This window comes from Psammomys obesus, unplaced genomic scaffold, assembly GCF_907164565.1.
Source record: "Psammomys obesus unplaced genomic scaffold, mPsaObe1.curated_primary_1811, whole genome shotgun sequence".
Taxonomy (NCBI): domain Eukaryota; kingdom Metazoa; phylum Chordata; class Mammalia; order Rodentia; family Muridae; genus Psammomys; species Psammomys obesus.
The window spans coordinates 28,900,761-28,922,770 of record NW_026593286.1 but is presented as its reverse complement, the minus strand read 5'-3'; the positions used below and the strand labels follow the sequence as shown (position 1 = coordinate 28,922,770).

The 22,010-nt window shown below is 41.0% G+C and overlaps 1 non-coding gene across 1 annotated transcript; it reads left to right on the top strand.

Annotated features, from left to right (window-relative positions):
• The first annotated feature begins 20,270 nt into the window (after positions 1-20,270).
• On the top strand, positions 20,271-20,378 carry LOC129684065 (U6 spliceosomal RNA). The gene has a single exon (XR_008721256.1). It is a non-coding gene; the product is annotated as a U6 spliceosomal RNA (small nuclear RNA).
• The last annotated feature ends 1,632 nt before the right edge of the window (positions 20,379-22,010 follow it).

Here is a 22,010-nt window from a genome sequence, read left to right as displayed (position 1 = left end):
GGAGGAAAACATGTGGGGATCGATTCTTTCCTTGTACTGTAGAGGTCCTGGGACTTGAACTCAGGCAGTCAGGCTTGGTGGCAGATACTTTTAGCCACTGAGCCATGGTGCCAGGCAGGAGTTTTCTTTTCAAACATGGCACTGTATCAATAACCAATGAAACAACTAATAATCCTAGTTTTGTTAAAACTGAAGCTTCTGATTCATAGAAATACTATAAAGGGAACAAAAAGGCAGGTCACAAACTCAGATTAAAAGATATACATAGAATGCCTTCTGGGGTCTTTTATAAAAGTGATAGTGCCATTCACAGTCCAATCACCTTCCAAAGGTTTCATTCCCAAATGCTATTACAATGGAAACTGACTTCAACCAAAGAATTTTGGGAGATCACAGACATATAATCTATGGAAATAAGAAAATAAACAATTTAATTTAAGTTGCACATTGGAACTAAAAAGACTCCTCAGCAAGCAACACAGAGACAAGGTAAACATGGAAACACGGTCAACAGTATAAACCATTAAAGCTTTCAAATTAATGTAACGAGATAGTACCACACACCTACTGATACACTCAAGTGTATGAAGCAAAGAGGAATGCAAGTTGAAGGACCATTCGGTAGTTTCTCACATAACTTAGCCTATCTTCACTGTGTGACCCAGCAACTCTGCTCTTTGACTGATGTAGCTCCTGAGTTTTCAGCCTGAATCAGTCGGGAAAGTATGTCCATATGGAGCACATCAATGCTCACATCAGCTTTCCTTACGGTTGCTCTAACTGGGAATAGCTAAGAGACCAGCCCATACGCCAGTGGGTAGATAAACTGGGGTATGTTCAAATAACAGATTTTCATTTCATGCCCAGATAAATGAGATATCACATCATAAAACAGAGAGAGGACATGTAAATGTGTAGTATTAAGGGAACAAAGTCTGAAAGAAAAACCAAGAATCAATACCAAAGGGGTTTGGCGAACAAGAATGTTTCAACATAGGTGCGTGAATTGTTAAAAATGTACCCATGTTAGTTTTCTGTCACCGTGATAAAATAAAATCCACTTATAAGAAAATCAATTTAAATTAAAAAAAAATCACCAAGATTTATCTTGATCCATGTTTTCAGAAGCTTTGGCTGGTGGATGCCTTGATATGGTTGATTGCATTTGGGGGTGTGGTGACAGAGTGCATTGTGGCAAGGAGCACAAAAGGTTGAGAAGCAGGAAGAGTGGGAAGGAGTCAGAACCCCAGGATCCCCTCCAAGGGCACATGGTAATGTCTATGCTTCCTTCCTCCAGGCCACAAGATCCCAGTGATACAAGGGGCTGGAGACTGAGTCTTCAACCAAGGGGCTCTGTGGGACATTTAAGGCCAAGTCACAATATCCCTTTAGTATACATGTTGATAGTTTAAGAGGTTGTGTGTGTGTGTGTGTGTGTGTGTGTGTATGTGTGTGTATGTGTGTGTGTGTGTGTTCAGAAACTCAGAGTATATGGAAACTCCCTGAACCCTCTGTTCATTTTTACTGGGGTCCTAAAAAAAAAATCTCTAAAACTAAATCTATGAAAATATGACTTTGCTAAAGTTAAGTTTTTATTTTCATCCCGGGAACAGTGTACTGTTAAGGGTCTTCTCCACACTAAGAGATAGAAACCTAGGCAGCATATGCCACATTTTGGACTATTTCTCTAAGCAATTTGCTAAATGATTCAGAGTTGATGGTTTTGAACAGGCTCTGCACTTCCCCTACAAAGTTAGGGAGTGCAATCCCTTTATGGGTTGATAAATCTAATAAAACTTTGAGCAAGGCAATGGATTTCACTGCCTCTGTTTTCCTGCAGCGTTGTAGTTAAGGTCCTAGCCAGTGCTATAAAATGAACAGGATATAACTGGATATGGATCAGAAAAAACGTAGAACTCTCCTTGTTTGCATATGATATAAATGTGTACCTAAGTCAAGAGGAACCTATGATCTATCAAAACAATCTATTCAAATCATCAGATTTACCTATAGATTAGTATAATTTATGTCAAAATCCCAGCAAGATTTACTTATGCAAATTTTCAACATGATTTTAGATTTTAGGTGGCAATGTAGAGGACCTAGAATGGGCAAGGCAATCTCACAGATGATGCTATTAGCGTTCCTACTGTCAGTTTTTAAGAGTTTGTCTCTAGCTATACAATTCAGACAGTGTAGTGTCTAGAATATAAGATCCAAAGGTAGTTTTAGAAATAGATCCTCGCTTAATTTTCAACAAAGGCCCAAAGGGTTTTCTCAAAGAAAGGAAGTCTTTACCATAAACAATGCTGAAGCAACCGAGGGTGTTCTATAGGGGCAAAGCAAACCTTGACCACTAACTCATACATACAAATTAACTTGGGCTGGATCATGGGCGTACATGGAAGGATATAATCTCTCACATAGTTTCTAGAGAAAAATATCAGTGACCCTGAGGTGAAGACAGATTTCATGGGGAGAATGCGAAAGGCACTAACCAGAAAAAAAATTATAATTGGACTTCATCAAAATTTAAAACTTCTCATCAAAAAGATGTGTTTAAGAAAGTAAAAATAGAAGCCTTCGGCTAAGCGATAATATTTGCAATACATATATCTGACAGGGGATTAATATCCTGAGTCTGTAATGAACTGCAACCCAATAAGAAAAGAGCAGGAATCATAATAAGACAATAGGCATTTCACGAGATAAGGTATCCACGTAGTGAACGATATGTGAAAAGGCACCCGGCAGCAGCAACCTCTAGGGAACCGAAATGTAAATCCACAACGAGAAGCTGTTGCACATGCACAAAAATCACTAGTAAGCTCAAGACTTGGGGGAAGCCGAGCACTGACCCAGAGACCACGCATCTGAAGGATGTGTGACCTGTGTGGATGGCAGAGGTGTGAAATGACTGCTCGGGGAAACTCGTCGGCAGTTCTAGCAGAGGTAAAGACATGCTTTTCCTCGCTGAACACCTGAAGTATATACCAGGGTATATGCGCGCACAAAGACATTTGCTCAGGGATGTCCACGGACACTTCATTCCCAATCTCTCCAAACTCAAGACAGCCTACCCACCCTTCAGTCGGAGCTCTCATAAACATGTTTTGGTGTACCCCTACGTTGGGAAGTCAGAAAAAAAAAAGGGACAAATTTCTACAAAATAAGTCAGATGCATCTCAGAACATCGCAGCGAAGAAAATAAGAGCGAAAAGTTGCAAGCACTGTGTTTGCATATAGATAAAAAAAAAAAAAGGTTAAGTTGATAGGTATTGATAGAATTCAGATGACTGTCACCTCCGGGGAATCATTGACTGGGAAGGACATGAGAAAAATGTCTGCTCTCCATCTGGCTCACGATATGTAGAACTCTCTGTCTCTCTTTCACATGTATCTATGCATGCATGTATATATATGTGTGTGTGCTGGATAATATATAAATGTGTTGGTATATTACTACCCCATAAATATCTATATTTTCCACTTTATCTATCATTTTAAAAATAAATTCAATTAGACATATACCATCAATCATACACTTAAGATTTATACCTTTTAATATATGCAAAATTGAACAAATAAAGAATTCCAAGAAACCCATTTATTTATTGGAAATAGAATGCTCAAGGTGAAACAACCTGTGTTTTCTATTTTGGGGGTGATGTCCTGGCAAGCCTCAGACAGCAGCATCCGTGAAAAACGTTACTCATGAGGGAAGATCGTGGCTTCTCATTAAGACTTCCTACTTGCTCTGTTGTGCTTGTGTGTTCCAGGGCATTTGGAGCACTTATTCTTTCCTGCTCATTATGTCTTCCTACCACAATAATGCTGTGTTTGGCCAACGTAATGTTTATAGTACAAGAGAGCAGCCCAGTCTTGGGACACAACCGTGAGGGATGTACACCCATGTCATGCCCGGATGAGCTAGAACTCCATTTTTGTTTTCCCTCATGATAGTGATAGAAAAGAATGTATCTACCACATCACCTGAGTCCCAAGTGCCAAAGATTGTTTTTATCTCTTTTGGCAAAGACGCCTTACACATCTGGCATAGGAGGGGAGCCTCGGAGTCCTACTCACTAAAGTTTATGGTAGCTCATGGCCCTTCCACCCATCTTCAAATCCAGCAGCATCAGATCCTCACACCTCTGGGATCTTGCATTCCTACCTTCCTCTTCCACTTGTAAGGACCTTTGTGTCCCCACTGAGCCAAGTAAACAATGGAGAATAACATAAGGGACACTGATTAGTTCTATATGTGATCTTCATTTTCCTGTTGTAAAGTAACCTCACGGTCTAGGAAGTAAGACAGAAACATTTTTGAGGTGCTCTTATTCTGCCTTCAACACTTCTGTTAATTTATTGCAACTCTACATCTCCGTAAAATCAGTTTATGCATAAGTGCTCTGCCCACTTTATTGGCAGAGTACTTATTTATGTTCTGGAAAATTTCTGATTCACTTATACGGTGATTCATTTATGTTCTGGAAAATTCATCAATGGGGTAAGACTAGAGACCCATTATATTCACTGTGGGATGGCTCTCTTGTCACACGGCTTTCACATTTTCATAGGTGTTTGGTTCTCTTTGTTTACCAGTATCACCTGTACTCCGCACTCAGTAGCCCTTAAAAAAGGGTCACTTGCTCCACTAGTACGGTTAGGTAGAAAGTGACCTCAAGCCTTTGGGAATGAACTAGCAAAATACTGTGCCTTCACTTCTGTGAGATCGTGATACAGTTCTTCAAAGGCAAACAGCCTTCCCTTTCAGTTGATGGGCTCTGACTCTGAAAACAGTGTGAGAGAGCATGGTTTTCCGATATAGTATTAGGCCCCAACATTTTGTTTGCTTTTAATTGGTCCTCTTTAGTTGTATAGGTAAAGCACCACCACCATCAGTTGCCCCAAATTCTTATTGCAAGAGTACCATAGAAATGCCATGGCCCTATTAGATGTCTTCACCGATTCCTACAGGTTAGGCGAGTGTTTCCTATTGTCATCTCAGCTGTGGTAACCATTATGGAATTTATATTTACTTTCCTTCTGATGGGTAAGTGCCACCGCCTGGCCTCTTGCATGCCAGAAGCTTTTCGTGCCACTGATACTGAGGAGCCAATGTCTATAACAACCTCCCATTACACCTCCTGGCCCACAAATGATGACAACCATTAGTTCCCCTCATTCTCATCATGTTAGTGAAGGGATGGCCTCTGGGTCCTTATAGAGAACAGAGCTGAGCTTTTAAATGTAATGTAATAAATCCATTTAAACATCTCTGATCCTTTTGGCCCTTTTCTTAATACTCTGCTAAGAGAGTTCTGGCTTCTCCAGTTCATTTACTGGAGGCCTTCAGAAAATGGCAGGCTTGAGAGTTAAGGAACCATCCCTACAGCATATTAGGCTTGGCTCCAGAAGTCCTTGCCAGGATTTTGTATCTTGCCTGCATTCATATCTATATTCTTCCATGTCTAACTTTATAATATACTTTCACAGCAGTCTCTAATTACATTCCCAGGCATGTTGTCCTTAAACATGTGAGATATACTTAAGAAAAAAAATTTTGGTGAATAGTCTTTTTTTTTTTTCCATAGCATGGAGAATGCTTAACATTTAACACTAGGCATAACATTCATCACTGTGCTAGGGCTTGGTACTAATGTTGATTACAGAAGGCTATAAACTAAAGCTTGGCAAATAAAATCCCACGGGATGGTCACAGAACACTGTTGTAAAATTGAGTAACATCCATTTATTTGTGTATGGTTCATAACAGTTTTCATAAGACGGTGGCAGAGTTGAGTAGTAGCAACAGGGAACAATTTCTGCAAAGACTATATTGTGTGTGCATGTGTGTGTGTGTGTGCGTGTGTGTGTGTGCGTGTGTGTGTGTGTGTGTGTGACTCTTCAAAAGGTGTTTGCTTAGCGCTGTATCATAGAAGTTTCTGAAGTGATAGAGACATTCCACATTCTACACCATCTAACATAGCAGTCATTGGCCACATGCACTTCCTAAATTCAGCTAGTGAAATCAGAAAAAAAGTAATTCTTACTCTATTTTATTGTTTTTTACTTATAGTTGCGCTAATAGCTACTGGGTTGAATGACATGAGCCTAGAAACAATGAAAAGACACATCAAAAAACAGAGATCTTTCGGGAGAACATTCATCATGTTGGGTTTTTTATGGTCTCCAAGAAATGGAAGTTTACTTCTAAGTAGCCAGTGTGAGAGGGTCAGTCTTTCTGTCCATAGAGCTCAGGAATATCTGTTGGCATGATAGTGTTCAAGGATACTCTGCTGGAGGATCTCATCCTAGGTCTCTGGGTCCTAATTTCAGCATAGGAGACACTGGAACAGTGAATTCAATCTTCTTTTAGCCAGACATTGAATCTTGGGACTGACTTTTATCATGTCTTTCTGAATGCAGATGAAGTTTTCCTTAAATGCCATCATTGAGTCGTCCTGGCTTTAAGTACCCCCAAGGAGTCATCAGTACAGAACACCCTGGAAGTTACAGGTTACTGATTTAACTTTTTATTTTTCTCCCTCTTATGAACATTAATAGCTGCCAATTAATCTTAGAACCTTTAATTATATCTGTTCCATATCTTTCAAGCAGCGGGTCTACTGTCTAAGCCAGGACATCTTCTTCCACGTGTTTTCCATCTTCATCTACCGCACAGATCAAGTCATGCAACACTCTACCAGAGGTAAACACTGTCCCACCTCTGCTGAACGTGTGCTTCTTGCAATCACCCTTGGGTCAACTTTGGTAAGCTGAGTTCTTTCAGAAGCAGATCCTGACACGAAGATTTGACTGCGTGTGGTATATTGGGGGATGAGTCCAGAGGAGAAGACAATTGAGGGAGCTGCAAAGGAAGACAGGAAGGAAAAGGCAGGAAGCAAATAATAATGATTGTTCTAACAAAATGTAAACAAACGCATTGCCCTAGAGGGTATTGGTTCTCAGTTCTGCAGAATATTCTGGGAAAAATGTAGGGTACGACTCAGACTGGTCTTGCTATCGTCTCAGTCTGTCAGTGCACTGGTGCTCTGTATAGGATGGTCTAAAAGTCTTCAGTCGAGAGTGCCAGGTACTTATATCTTCATATGCAGGAATGGTGAATGTTAAGGTGATACCGGCAGAGCATAGATGACATTTCCTATAACACTGAGAATATAAAAAAACAAACAAACATGAATCCATTATAGTATTCTGATAAAAGGGGGCAAAGCAATAAAAGCAAGGTCAAAATAATACACACACACACCCCCTCCCTTTTGGTCAGCATGGGAAATAACTTGTTTGCAATACCTCATTCGGGCAATTGACAACACCGAAGAAAATACTTAATGCAGTTTTTCATAATGATGTACTATACAGTAAGCAACTCATTTAAGTTTGTGAAAGAAAGGTCCTCCTTAAAGAAAAACGATCATTTTTACCATATTTTGTAAGGCTAAAATAACATGAAGTCTTTTATTTACTAGAATAGATTTCAGAGTGGAAAAAAATGGAATAAACAGAACAAAGGCAGGGGAAATCTCAGCGTCGAGTTTGAATTGAATGCTGTATGAATTTTGCTGTATTTTCCTATCTTGTTTTTATTTTTGAAATTTGTAAAGAGTACTTTTTTCTTTTCTGTCCCCTTTAGCACCATTATTAGCCTTGGGCTGTATGCACATTCTTAAAATTCTGATTATCTATTATTAAGTTAAACAAAACATTAAATGATACAATTAAATTGCAAGTGACAGCATTTTTCCCTAGGTTGAAACTTCCCAATCATAGTTTCAGTCCCTGATTGGGTCTTATTATCTCCCTAGCATTTCCCTAATGAATTGATGCATGGGTAGATCACCTGGGCTTCTTTTGAAACCATGTGCCTGTGCACACCTCATAGGATTGTTATGAGAATTTCAAAAAACAAGGCATAACTGCTTTCCCTGGCACACAGGAAAGGCATTGAGTGAAGACAGTGTCTTAAATTTAATATATATATTAAATTTATTATTTAATATATTAATTTATATATATGAACTTTATTATTTAATATATAAATATATTATTATATATAAAATTTATAATATATATTAAATTATATATATATAATTTTCAGATTTGATCCATACAAAGATGTGCTAAGATGAAGGTTATATGAAATATCCTTTAGTACAAGCCACCATAAGCCAAAGAAGCTGATTTAAAAGACCTAACAGCTACTCACAGGACAAAGATTCCTTCCTTTTATAGACTTTAGAGGGAGGGGTCTCTGAGTTTAGCAACTTAATGAAGGTTCTAGGCAGGATATAAGGCTGTAAGTCAGGTGGCCTTGGGCCTGGGAAGGGAGAGAAGCTGTAGAGGGGGTGGGGCCAATTCTTTCTAGAAGGGCAGCATCCTTTGTCCAGTTGATTTGCTCCCGTGCTCTGCTCGCCTTTCCAAACCTAATCAAGAAAAGATCCTTTCCATTGCCAAAAGCATAAATACAGCACCTGCTTTATTGAGCTCTAAGTTAACTCAACACTTAAAACAGGTAGCTTAGCAAATGGTTGATGGGATGCAAAGTCCTGGGACAAGGGGGAAGCAGTTACCTAAATATTGTCAGATGAGATGGTCTGGAAATGAAATGCTATTCCATTTTACATTTGTATGAATATGTATATGAACTTTCTTTCTAGAAATCTTCTGCTGCCAGTCTCATTTCATTCTCGCAGACCTTCCAAAGAAGAGGCTCAATAAGCATGGGTCCTACCTCAAGAAACTCCAAAATGGCAGAACTGGAACTGGACTCCAATCTACTGAAGTCTCCAAAGCCCAAATGAGGCTGAGCTGCCTGTATGTCAGCACCAAAGAAAGAGAGAGCAACAGAGTAGGGGCTTGCTAAAGGGCTAGGAGAAGGACACTTTTATCCTGCACAAGGGAGTCTTTAGCATATCTTAGGGCATCTATATTTGTCCACATCGTATTTACTTTGAGGCAGTGACAATCCTTGTAGGACTTGGAATGGCTCAATGTTCAATTCCCAAATAATTCTCACTTCAGGACTCATAGATTAAGTGTGTGTGTGTGTGTGTGTGTGTGTGCGCGCGCGCTTGGGTGTGTGTGTATTCACATGTGTATGCTTGGGCACACATGTGATAAGATGAGTGAATGGTAGAAGTCAGAGGGCAATCTCAGATGTTGTTGCTTTGTGCCTTGTTTTGAGACAGAATGTCTCTGCTTTTGCTGCGTACTCCAGGCCAGCTGGCCAGCACAGTCTCCGCCACCATCTTTCCAGAAGGACACTGGGATTACAGACCGGTGCTACCACACCTGGCTTTGCATGTGTTCTGGGATTTTGAACTCAGGTTGCCACGCAGAGCAAATGCTTTAGTCAGTGAGACATCTCTGAAGCCCCAAGATTGTATTTTTTTAAGCATTCATCTACCCGGGTAAAAATACAATGAGATTTTGCTTCAGAGTTTTTAAGTAGCAACGTTAGAATAACTACAGGGGACAGGGGTGTCATTCAACAACAAAGCAGGTGCTTAACTGTAACTACAAAGTGTGTTCTGGTCAGGGAACAATCTAGTATCATTTTCTTTTACCCCTTGTATGATATTAAACATTTCGTCTTGTAAAATTGTGAATAATTACTCCTGCTCCAGTTCTTGAAATCTCAGTGTGTGCTAGAATGATAAAAGGAAGACTATCATTGCAATCTTTTGTGTGTGAAAAACATATTGAAAAAGGAAAAATCCTTATATACGTTTCTTGTTTTGTAAGTAAAGCATCGCTGTGGTTTTAATATTTCCAACTCCAAGAAGAGGGATGCTGGCTCCAAATGTGCATCAACTTTGACTGCTGATGTAAAGCCCTGGTTGCTCTGGTCCTGTACCAGCTATCCCTGCTAAATGTACTTCTCACCCTTCATCAAAGAAGCTTCGCGTTGAATCAGCTGGAGACGTCTACAGAAATGCACAGCTGGCCAGAATGCAGAGAACAACAGACCTCGTGGTGCCCATTCCCAACTGACACATTTACACGACACCTGTACACTGAAGGCCCAGGGGGCATCGTGAAAGAGGGGGCAGCATGATTGCAAAATCTGGAGGATCAGGAGGTCTGCTGTGACCTAGCATCTTCCGTACGTGACGCCAGCCGCACCCGTGGAATCCCAACAGTATGGCAGCTTACACAAGACCTTCAGAGTGACAACCCTGTGTGACATGTCTATGTGGATGAGAGAACTCTCACAAATGCCACACCTAGACCAAGAGCTACAGGCAATTAGAGGTCGCCGGGGGAGGGAAGAATAGTGTTCTCCGGGGACAAGCTCCATGATAGGTTATCCAGTCCCAATTGGTAAGTCCTAAATACATACACAAATGGATTCAGCAGGAAATGTATTGGGGATGTATCATATATATATATAGATATATATGATATATATCTATATCTATATATATATATAGATATAGATATATATGATATATATATCTATATATATATCTATATCTATATATCTATATATCTATGCATATATGCATATATCTATATGCATAGATATATAGATATACATATGCACACATGGAGGTAGCAATAAGAAGAAGAGGTCAATAATTTGAGGGGGAGTCATGGGAATGAAGGATTTGGAGGGTCAGAGGGAAGGGTGGAAATGATGTCAATACAGTAGTCGGTTGGGAAAGAAAGAAAATAAAACACATTAGACAGTGGAATCTCCCACCTCCCTGATCTTCAGCACAGCTAATAGCTATGCCGTTCTTCGTTCCAACTTTGATTTTGCAGGGTTTACAAGGCATTTCCACATACTTCATTTCATTGAAACTTCACGACAGCAGTATTCAATTATAAATGTGAGATTGGGGAAATTGTTTTCCAGTGAACTTTAATAACCTTCTCACAAAAGGAAGCTACCATGACTGACTACCTTCTATTCACATTTTTTTTTTCAAAAATGGGCCAGGATTGATTCACTGTGACCTCTGGGCTCAATTCATATAGCAAAGAGCATACTGGGCTGTGGAGAATCAATCCCAAATCTGCTATGCACTCGGTTCTATCAGCTGTATCCTTAGCTAAACACAAAACATTTGCATGGGTGGTAGATAAAAAAGAGAGACACCTAAAGGGTGCTTCCTCAAGCTTGCTAACAAAGAAACACATTGGGTTAGCCAGTCTAAACTGGCTATGATATTGAGTTCACATGAGTTCACATGTCTGACCTCTTCTAAGTAGGTAGACACAGACTTACACTAATAACCACTGACTGTGAAGCAGCAGGTATGGAAGGAATAGAAGGAGCCCAGCCCGCAGCTTAGGCTACAGGCTAACAGCATTGGTTAATTAGTGGATTCTTTGTTTTAAGAGATCGTAAAACTTGAATTTTGTAATCAAGACTGTTGGGGAGGGGAGTTCTGAAGAGAGGTTGATGTCTTAGGTGAATCTGGCTTCCATATTTCCACCCTAGACTAATGGAACGATAACGGCCTTGATTCTGAAGAGAGGAATCACTGTTACCTGTTCAATTGGTTTGTATTTAATGAACTGTTTATTTTGGCCAAGAGGTTGCTGCAAGGGACCCATTAGCCTGCCAGAGACTGACTATGATTTTATTTCTCTCCCAGGGCAAACCGAAGGGCCATTAACATTTTTCAATTTTCACTCGATTTCCAAGTCATGAGAAAACAACAACAATAACAACAACCAGACACAAAACAATAACCACTAGGTAAATAGGCTGCATTCCCCGTTGTGACTTTAATGTTTGATGCTAGTGTTTCCTCTTCAGCTCTCTGGCCTCAGCCTGGAACAGAAGAAGGAGTGATGTATAGGGGGATCATTTCCACGGAAACAAAGAAGCAGGGACGAGTCTCTGGCTCCTTTTTCTGAGCAAAATGCAAAGTGATTTGGAGTTCTGTGACCTAGCTTGAAGGGTTGTAATGGTCCTGATAGTGATTCATGTCCTCACAAAACAAACAGCCATCTTTCTAACCCCTCACAGATTACAGGGACCTCCTCCACTGAGCTGCCTCTGGTAGCTGGCTTTGATGAGGAGACCCTGGCAGCCAGTCTAAGAGAGAAAAGAACATTCTGGGAATTTTAAGTGCTTTGGATCAGTGGTTGTCATGTACAATTGATGTTCATTTATATTTCACTAGCCAAAATCTAATGCTGCCCCAAAATTGGGAAAGAAATATTTCAAATACTAATCAGGCTCAATCCAGCTTTAATGTAAAAAATGAGCTGTCCTACCTCTTTCAGTCTTGGTCTCAGAAGGGAGATTTAATACTTCCTGACAGTGCTTTAAATACTTGCCTGTGCAGACTTCAATGAATCCACAATAATTATATCAGTTAAACCAGCTCGGGGTTTCCAAAGCCGTTGCAAGCTTAAGGTGCTTTGGAGTGCCTCATCGTAGCATCCGTTCTTTGATAGTAGGTTTAGTAGAGAAAGGGCCGCTGTGCAGATGGATCTCCACTTAACCATTTAACCCCTCTACCTGCTAATTATTGCTTCTGCTGTTGTTTTTTAATCTATCGATCGTGAGGTCTGCAGTCTCCCAGCCCCTCCAGTCTTTCCAGGAAGTTTAATTACCGCTCTGGGAGCCATGTGCTATTCCCAGCAGAGGGCTTCAAGGAGGGTCCAGTGGGTTTTAATTCTCAGAAGATCAAACCCTAAAGATGTCAGTAGATATTCATTAAGAACTGGCTTAATATGAAGTATCCAAATAAGCCTCATTTCTAAAAAAGGAGAATAAAAATTATCTTTGTTTTACAGATGGGGAAAAAAATCAAATATGGGGTTGACATTTTTTTTTTTTAATTGAGGAGGAAGGATACAGTGAGGTGGTGGCTTCTTTAGACAGAAATTAATTGTCTCTATCTCTCATCACTCCTTCAAGAATATTAAACAGTTTCTGTGTAGCTTTGGCTTCAATCACTGTGTGAATTTTTAGTGAATTAAACTCTCCGTTAAAGCAATCTTGACATACTCTGCTGGGGTTTGAATAGTTTGTTTCCTTACACTCAACATTGAAAATTAATCCTCATGAGAGATACTAAACTGTAGTAGCAAGTATGACCTGTGATAAGTGATTAGGGGATATTCTCATGACTGGATCAATCCATTTGTACAGTTAATGGATTGATGCACTAATGGATTATCTTGAGAGTGAATCTGCTGTAAAAACCAGTTTGACGAGGTCTCTGGGAGCTCCCCACTCGTGCCGAATGACGCCTTCCACTTCCTCAGGACTCTACGAGGCAGAGGTAACCAGTAGACAAGCACTTTAGCCTTAAATCAGGATTGTAAGCCAAAGTAAAACACTTTCATTTGTAAGTGACCTAGTACATGGTATTGAGTTCTTAATAGCAGAATATGTAGTAATGTGTGCTGGGTTGACAGCACCCAGACTCCACCTCTATAATGACTGAACAAACACAAGAGGGCATTTAAGAACGTATTTCCACCGGACGACCAGCCAAGATGCAACAACCATAGCTGCAAATATCACTAATGCAAATGTAGGGACGAGCCAGCTTCCTACAGTATCTGGGTGTGCCGGTGATCAGCCTTGCACTGAGAAGTACGGTGTGTGTCATCCTTTGTATCTGAAACGTCTCCTCTACGCTCACCTTGAATGTTCGTTCCCAGCCGGGCATAGCACTTTGAGGGGCTGTGGAAACTTTATGGAGTGATCCTGAGCTAAAGGAAGCAGGCCACTGAATGTGGATCCTGGTGGACACAGTACCCATTTCCCCTTTCTGGTGGGCTCTGTGGTTCCTGTTTGGCTATGGCATAAACAACATTTTTCTACTCAATGCTTCAGTCTCAAATGCTCTCTCCCCAAAGTCTTTAGGGTCAACGGCCGAGGACAGGGCCCAGTGAGACTGTGAGCTAAAATGAACCCGTCCTCTATCAAGTTCTCATAGCTATGCAGAAAAACTCAGTAATGCAGTGTCCTGAAATGGAAGCATAGGGACTATGGATGCACAAAATTCTTCAGATGTCTGCTATCCACTGCATCTGCCCATCAGGATCTTAGTTTCTTTGAAAATATAAATAGGGCCACTACCATCTAGTTATCACATTTGGTAATTCTTTGCCTGCTCGTAATTTCCTTTGCAAATTAGAAGTCATGGAGTGAATGCTTATTAATAAAAAAGAAATTATCAAAGAGATGCATGTAAGTGCTTATGAAATCATAGGAAGCCTGCAAAATATAGACACTGCAGGATCAAAATAGAGGAGGGATGATAAAATGCGGTTTCCTGTGAAGTTCTCAGTACACATTTCTCATATCTTCCTCTTAGTTTTCTTTCTTTTTAACTTGTTATTGATTCTTTGTGAACTTCACACCATACATCCCAATCTTATTCATCTCCCATCCCTCCATTTCTGCCCTCCACCCTTGCAACCTCCCCCCCCCCCAAAAGAAAACGAGCAAACAAAAATCTTGCCATGGAAGCTGCAGTGTGTCACGATGTGTCCCACAGTATACCCTTTTGTCCAAACAGCTTTTCTTGCAAATGATCGTTGCAGCGAGTCATTGGCCTAGTTCAAGGCTTCTGTCTTCTCCTTCTCTGTAAGTACTATATCCTCACTGGGACCCATCTTAGGTATCATGTTGTTGCCCTGGGTCATGAAGATATTGCAGCTTTGGCTCTGGAGGACCAGCCCTTGCATGCACTGCAGAAATTCATAGATGAGGTAGGCCTGGATCTAGGCCTGGGTGATAGCTGAGTTGGTTCACCCAACATCTCTCCCATGTACTCACATCACCTGGGCTAGCTCTCCAGCACTGCCCAGGCAAGGGGCGTGACCAACTTACCTGCTCTTATGCCATCTGGACCAGCTTCTCTCACACTGCCCAGTTGAGGGATGAGAGCATTTCTCCCTTGTGCTGGGTCAGGGCCTGCTCTGCATAACCCGCAGACACCTATAGGGCCCTGGGCAGCGGCCCAGAGCAGGTCCTTTGGTGATAACAGACCCATCTACACCAGGCCTTTGGTGATAACAGACCCATGCCCCCACCCCACCCCCCAATCCCAACCCATACTGCTGGCCAGTGGCCCAGAGATGGCCCTCAGCAGCACCATGGGCAAGGACTTCACAATGGCCTCAGATGGCATCAGCAGCTGCTCATATGAGGCTGTTCCTCACTACCCTCAACTATCTAGTTCCTCCTAACTCCATCATGCACACATTTTCTGCTTCTCTTTCTCTCTGGGTGTCTAGGGTCATGTCAGAAGTGCTATGCTCCACCTATGTCACTTGGTACTGGGCTGGGGTTGTCTCTCCTCCTAGCTATCTTATAACATTGTTAGTTTGCTTCTGATGACTTCCTACGGATCCCAGCTTTCACCATCTGACGCTGTTTTTAAATCCCGCCTTTTTCCATCAACATCTTTCTCCAAGATAGACAACAGTAGCTAAATTTGCTTTTTTCACTCAAGTGAGAACACTGGATAACATTAGCAGGCTAAGAAGAGGGTGCCTCTTAAATCAATGGCTTGGACAGTTTGGGGGATTAATGACAAGTTTGGATGCTCTAGTAGTAAGAGTTTCAAATTTGCAAGTCATAAGATAAAAGGCTTACTTCTCACTTCGCAGTTTATTAATGCACAGACTGCTTAATAGGACGTTTGCCATTTAAACCTCCCTTACAGTTTATAGGGAGTATAAAATTACATACATTTTAGCTTGTTTAAGCTCCACCGTAAGGTTGGTCATTTGTCCTGACCAACACTTAATACTCTAGGTGTCGTCAGTCAGCTTTCCGATTAGAAACTCCGCCCTCCAGAGGTGCTCAGACCCAGTCTCCAAGAACAACAGAGGGCTCCTAATTAGCATAATTCATGTTAAAATAGATTTTCTACGGTAAAACGAATGGCTTGCCAAGTTGCATTAGTGATGCTACATGTAGAACCTTCCGGGTGAAAATGTGTTGGGTGTACTGTCTAGACTCCCCTTTTGCTTTCACAAACTGAGTCACATAAAAAAATCCTGTCCCTTACACCTGTAAGTTGTCTGGAGACTGCTTTCTAGACTGTGCTGGGTTTAGTCCTTGACTGAACCTTCAGTTTCCCAGGGATGTGATGGCTCCTTTAAGGTTAGTTGAACACAGTCTCTGGAATTTGGCCGTATCGGCTTCAAGTAAACGCTGCAGGTAGCTGTTGGACTACCTAAAGGCCCAGAGCTAGACTTTCCTCAGACTTGTAGACTAGATTGTAAGCACAGTCTTGTGCTTGGTTCCTATTAAATTTTCAATATTTGCCTCTATCTGAAGCCAAATTTGCTTGGGGATTTAATTCTAATATAAACTAACAAAAGAGGTTATAGGGAGAATTGACAGTCACTGCCCATGTCTAATTGTTGGTGATTGCTGTTATTTGAAAAAAGTTCATTATCACCCCTCACTTAGTACTTAATCTTTCTTTAGCTCATCCCATATAAATAAGTATATTTGTAAATATATATTATGAACTCTCACAGGACACTTTTAATTGGAAAGGAACAGGCTGAGGCAAAGGGAACAGAACTTGCTTTGGAAAACTCAGGCTGCCCTATGACAGGATAGAGAGCAGGGATTTTATGAGTTCTTGGAGGGATATAGACAAATCTCTCCCTCTGGGTTTAAGGTGACTTTCCCATGTAAAATACAGATTAATGACCAGTTTATCTTTGGGGATATTCTGACCTTATCATGTACTTGTTGAGTTTTTCTTTGAAATAATAAAGGGTAAGAGATAGGCACATTCCATACATAATTAGGGAAGGAGAGAAACCATGTAGGTAATATCCTCTATTAAGACAGGGGGTCATGTTGCTTGGTCCCATGATTGCCCTGATTTCTATTTCACTCCCCCCTTGAGGTTCTCTTCCTCCTTACTGGAGGGAGAAGGTTCAGTGTTCAAAACTGCTTCACAGCTGGATTGAGGACTGTTGAACCAATCTATTGGAGGAATGGGCATTCTTAAACATGTGATTCATTGGGGAGAAGCCTAGTGCCATGGGCTCTCCATCTCCCATGCCACATTTTATCCTGTTTAATGGGTGTGTTTTCCTGCATGCATGCCTGATGCTCACAGAAGCCGGACTAGGGCAACAGATGTCCTAGAACTGGAGTTACAGGTGATTGTAAGACTCTACATAGATGCTGGGAGATGAGCCCAGGTTTCCTGGAAGAGCAGAGAGTGCTCTTAAAAAAGGAGCTATATTTTCAGACCCATTCCATCCCCGAGATTCTAGATGGCTCCCATTATTAATTGTTAGATGGTGATGCACACAGATTTCCAGACAATAGGTTCTGTAGGAAATTGTGTGATTCAACACATGTGTGGGGTTTACCTCTATTAGCAGTCACATTAAGACCTTATAGCTTGATCTGACTACTGCTTGATTTTTCTCTCCCAGAGGTTGTTGGGACTTCTCTAGTTCCTCCCCCTTAGGGAAACTGAAGATCCTATAAAATTGTGAGTACATCCTGCTAATTTTCTTTTATGAGTCAGAACCAACCCATTTGGAACAATCCATAAGAACAAAACACAGTTATAAATAGCTAGGATATGTCATCGACAAGATTATGATGATGACAATGATAAATAAAATTTCCATATGCAAATTTTATGGAAAAACCTTGGGTTCTGTTTGGTTGTACTGATCATGAAATTTAATAATGTTTGAGGAGCATTGACATAAGCCAGTAAGGGCTTTTTCCCCCCTCATCTAATAAACTAGGGCTAGGCATTCTAAAGCTCAGCTATTCCATAAGATATCCAAGATCTATCTAACCACACTGCTGCCTCATCCTCAGTCTTTCAAGATGGCTACACTAGCTCCAGGTGTGTCGTGGGGAAGGAGAGTGAGAAAAGAGCTTTTTCGAAGTAATGTTTTTCCATAAAATTCAAGAAAAAGCTGTTTAAAAAAATCCACCTACTTTGGACAGAACTTTGGCATCTCCTACTTTCAAGGAAATTAGGAAGGAGTGGTTTTAGACAGATATTTTACCATCTTGAGCAAAATCGAATCCTGACATCAAGCAAGACGGAAATGGATATTGACAGGCAACAATTATTGTTTACAATTTCTGTATATGCCAGTCTCTTTACTGACAACTTGCATGTCTAATATGCCTTTGTACAGAAACAACTATATGCATAATAAAACTGAGTAGTAAAGATTTTTAATAACTTGTTTAAGAAAAAGAAGTTGAGCATGGTTGTGTGTGCCTGCAATTCTAATACTTGAATGTAATTTCAATGATGGAAGCAAGAAGATTACATATTCAGGTCATTCTGCTATACACACTGAAACTATATAAGAGAGAGGAGAATGGAGGAGGGAGGGAGGAAGCAAGGAGAGAAAGGGAGAAAGAGGAAGAGTGGGAGAAAGAGAGAGGAAGAAAGAAAATGGCATTCATTTTTAAAATCCAAGTCAGTTTGACTAATACCATTAATAATAATGATGATAATAACATAATAATAACAACACATAATCAACATTGGCCAAATGCTTGGCTCAGGTTAGATATTCTTCTAAGTGCTTTATGTTCATTGATTCTGTTCAAAAACTTTTTGAGGAAGGCATTTTTATATTCCTCATTTATCAGGCAAAAAGAGCAAAATTTAGTTAAACAGAGATTCATTAAAATCATAGGAGTCATACAAGTGAAACTCAAGTCTGACCCTTGTTCTATATGACTTTTTAGCTCATGAACAGCTACTCCACAGCTTTTGTAAAACTTGCCTGGCCAAACTGTGTGCACTTTCATTATCAATGAGCAAGCCAATGGCCAAGTACACATAAGGCAGCTGTCTCTGTCCTTTATAACAAAATAATCAGACTGAATAATTTGTAAATAATAGAGACCTGCTTCTCTCTGTTTTGGAGGCTGAACAGTCCAGGTTCAAGGTCTCCACAGATTCTGTGACTGGGGAAGACTGATCGCCTACCTTCAGGATGCTGCCTCTGCTTGTAGCCTCAGCTGAGAGAAAGGATTGAAGGAAACAGCTTGTTCATTTGAACTCTCTTAAAGTGGTACTGCTCTCCTCAATGAGAGCAGACCGGATGGCCCAGTGACCTCCAATTTCCCAATGCCCACACCATCACCTTAAGAGTTAAGTTCCAGTGTATAATTTCTTTGTTGTTTTTATTTGTTTGTTTTGGACAAGGGCAAAGTATAGCCTCAAACCAGAAAAACAGCTTACCAGTACTGAAAATTAAAACAAACAAACAAACAAACAAACAAACAAACTAGTGAGATATGGAGCTGGGAGTTGACATGAAAGCGTTGTGAAATGGGAAGATGAATAGTATCTAGCCGGCATCCACCTCATGTAGAATAAGGACTCAGCCTTTTCCAATGACACCAAGGCAGGCCTCTTTTCTTTTTTTTTTGAGGGGGGGGTGGACTATATTCTATTAATTTTTTTTAAATTATACTTTATTTACTTTGTATTCCCCCATAAATCCCTCCCTTCCTCTCCCTTCTTCACGCATGCCCCTCCCCAAGTCCACTGATAGGGGAGGTCCTCCTCTCCTTCCTTCTGATCTTAGTCTATCAGATCACATCAGGAATGGCTGCATTGTCATCTTCTGTGGCCTGGTAAGGCTGCTCTCCCCTCAGGGGAGGTGATCAAAGAGCAGACCAATCAGATTATGTCAGAGGCAGTCCCTCTTCCCATTACTATGGAACCCACTTAGACACTAAACTGCCATGGGCTACATCTGTGCAGGGGTTCTAGGTTATCTCCATGCCTGGTACTTGGTTGGAGTATGAGTCTCTGGGAAGACCCCTGTGTTCAAATTTTCTGGTTCTGTTGCTCTCCTTGTGGGATTCCTGTCCCCTCCAGATCTTACTATTTCCCACTTCTTACGTAAGATTCCCTGCACTCTGCTCAACAGTTGGCCATAAGTCTCAGTGTCTGCTTTGATAGTCTGCAGGGCAGAGCCTTTCAGAGGCCAAGGCCTCTTTTCTTAGATTGCTGAGCAGTCCTGGTTAAATCACAGGATGTTCCTGTCGGAGGAGAGGAGTCCCGCCTACTGCCCATCTCCTGACCATGTTTCCCTTGCTCTTCACTAACAAGACCCTCCTTTTGCTAATGACAACATTAGGCTCTGTAAAAACAACTCACCTTAACAAACCTTTTTGGATCTAGAGAATGGCCACAGTCTAAGAGGCCAGTCAGCGGTATGTTACCAAACAGTTCCGTCGGAGCTACCTGAAAAGCAGCTGTTAGTTGCTCAGAAGAAGGAAGCTTGTGCTCTGTTCGGCAGCATGAATATTAAAATTTGAATCATACAGAGAAGATTTGGTATGGCCCCCATGTAAGAATGACACGTAAGTTTATGAAGTGTTCCGTTATCTTGTGCAGTTCCTGGAGGTTGTTCAACACTTTGCTGATTCATCCCAAATACAAAATGCCGTATCCAAATGCAGTGTGTGGCAGCCAAGATTGAAACGATGTTTTCACTACAGAAGATGGGAGTGGGAGGATGTCAAAAAGCTCAAGCATTTGCCTTTCTCGTTCTCTCAGCCTAGCCTGGAATGGGATTGTGATATGCAGGTGGGAAAGTGTCACAGGAGCGAAGGTTATGGCATCACTCTTAGCGTGAAACAGTAGTCAGGCAATCAGCCTGAGTCACTGGTAGGACTGTGCGGCCTCCGCACTGATCTCAGCTGGCTTATCTTTGCACTAACACTGAGTCATGAAAAATAAACCCTATTTAGGTAAGTCCCTGTGGTTTCTATCTCACTGTGGCACAGAGCTGAACATTTCCAGTGATAGATGGTCATGTCCCCTACAATTAGGTTAATTTTAAAGGAGTCGTGTTCAGCACAGGGCGTATCATGGTCATGCTTCAACCTTCACTGTACAGAGGACCAAAGTGATGTTTAGCTTGGAGTTGATGGAGTTACAGCTTGGGGACCTCACTCTAAAGGGCTTCAGCACTGCAAGGTGACATCGCAAATCTTTCCCCCCCGAGGCTGAGTGTTTGTTCCCCTACTCTGAATCTTAGCGGTAATGCAACTGTAATGTAGACTTTAAATAGAGATGCCTGATACGAAAGAGATGTCTGTAAACATTTCTTTCAGGAAAAGAGAGCAAATAAGCTCCCCCTTTTCAACTTCATTTTGGATACACACCCAGGCTTCTTGTATCCCTTCTCCCTGAATTTGGTCCAAATTTTGCTTTATTCAGAATTTCTCTGGTTAGTCCTGCTAATGGGTTCTCACGAGTGGTTCTGCTCCTAGGAAGAAGGCAACTTACAGGGAGAGAACTGGCAATATCCAGTTCTCCAAGCTTCCACTCAGTCCGTGGCCATATCTTTAGCCTCACACAGTAGATCTGCATTTTTAATTAGGATTTTCATTGAGAGCTAAGTCTTTTCATGACATGCTCTTGGAATGAAGTCATAATCATCTCTACTACATATTTATTATGTATATATATACATATACACACTGCATACATATTTATATATAACATTAGGATTGTTGCTATGGAAACGATTACAGTACTAACAAATTAAGCATTGTGACTCCACTGTAGTAAGAAATAAGAAATTCAAATGAAACACCAAGCTGTGGTTTAAGCACCAAAAGCTTTAGTAATTAAATACATTGAGACAGTACAGAAAACCGCGAATTAATATTTAGGAGCCTTTTCCAGTATGAAAGTCAGCTTTGATATTGTTTTCTTTTTTCCAGGGCATCAGCAACCTACATCTTTATAAACAAAGTTTGTCACTGGATTAAGAAGACCAAAGCTGCTGCCCTGGAACCTCACACACCTACGGTCTCAGCTCTCATTGTACGCAGCCCCACCTCCCACAGTCAGCTTTACGTTAATCAAAAGGAGCACTTTTTACAGAGAAAGCTTAAATGTGAAGTCGCCCTAACATCCCCCGTTTCATTCAGACAACATGTAGAAACTACCCCTGGGGTTTTGAATATATTAACATCCTTTCACAATTAACCCTAATGGGGCCAGTGTAGC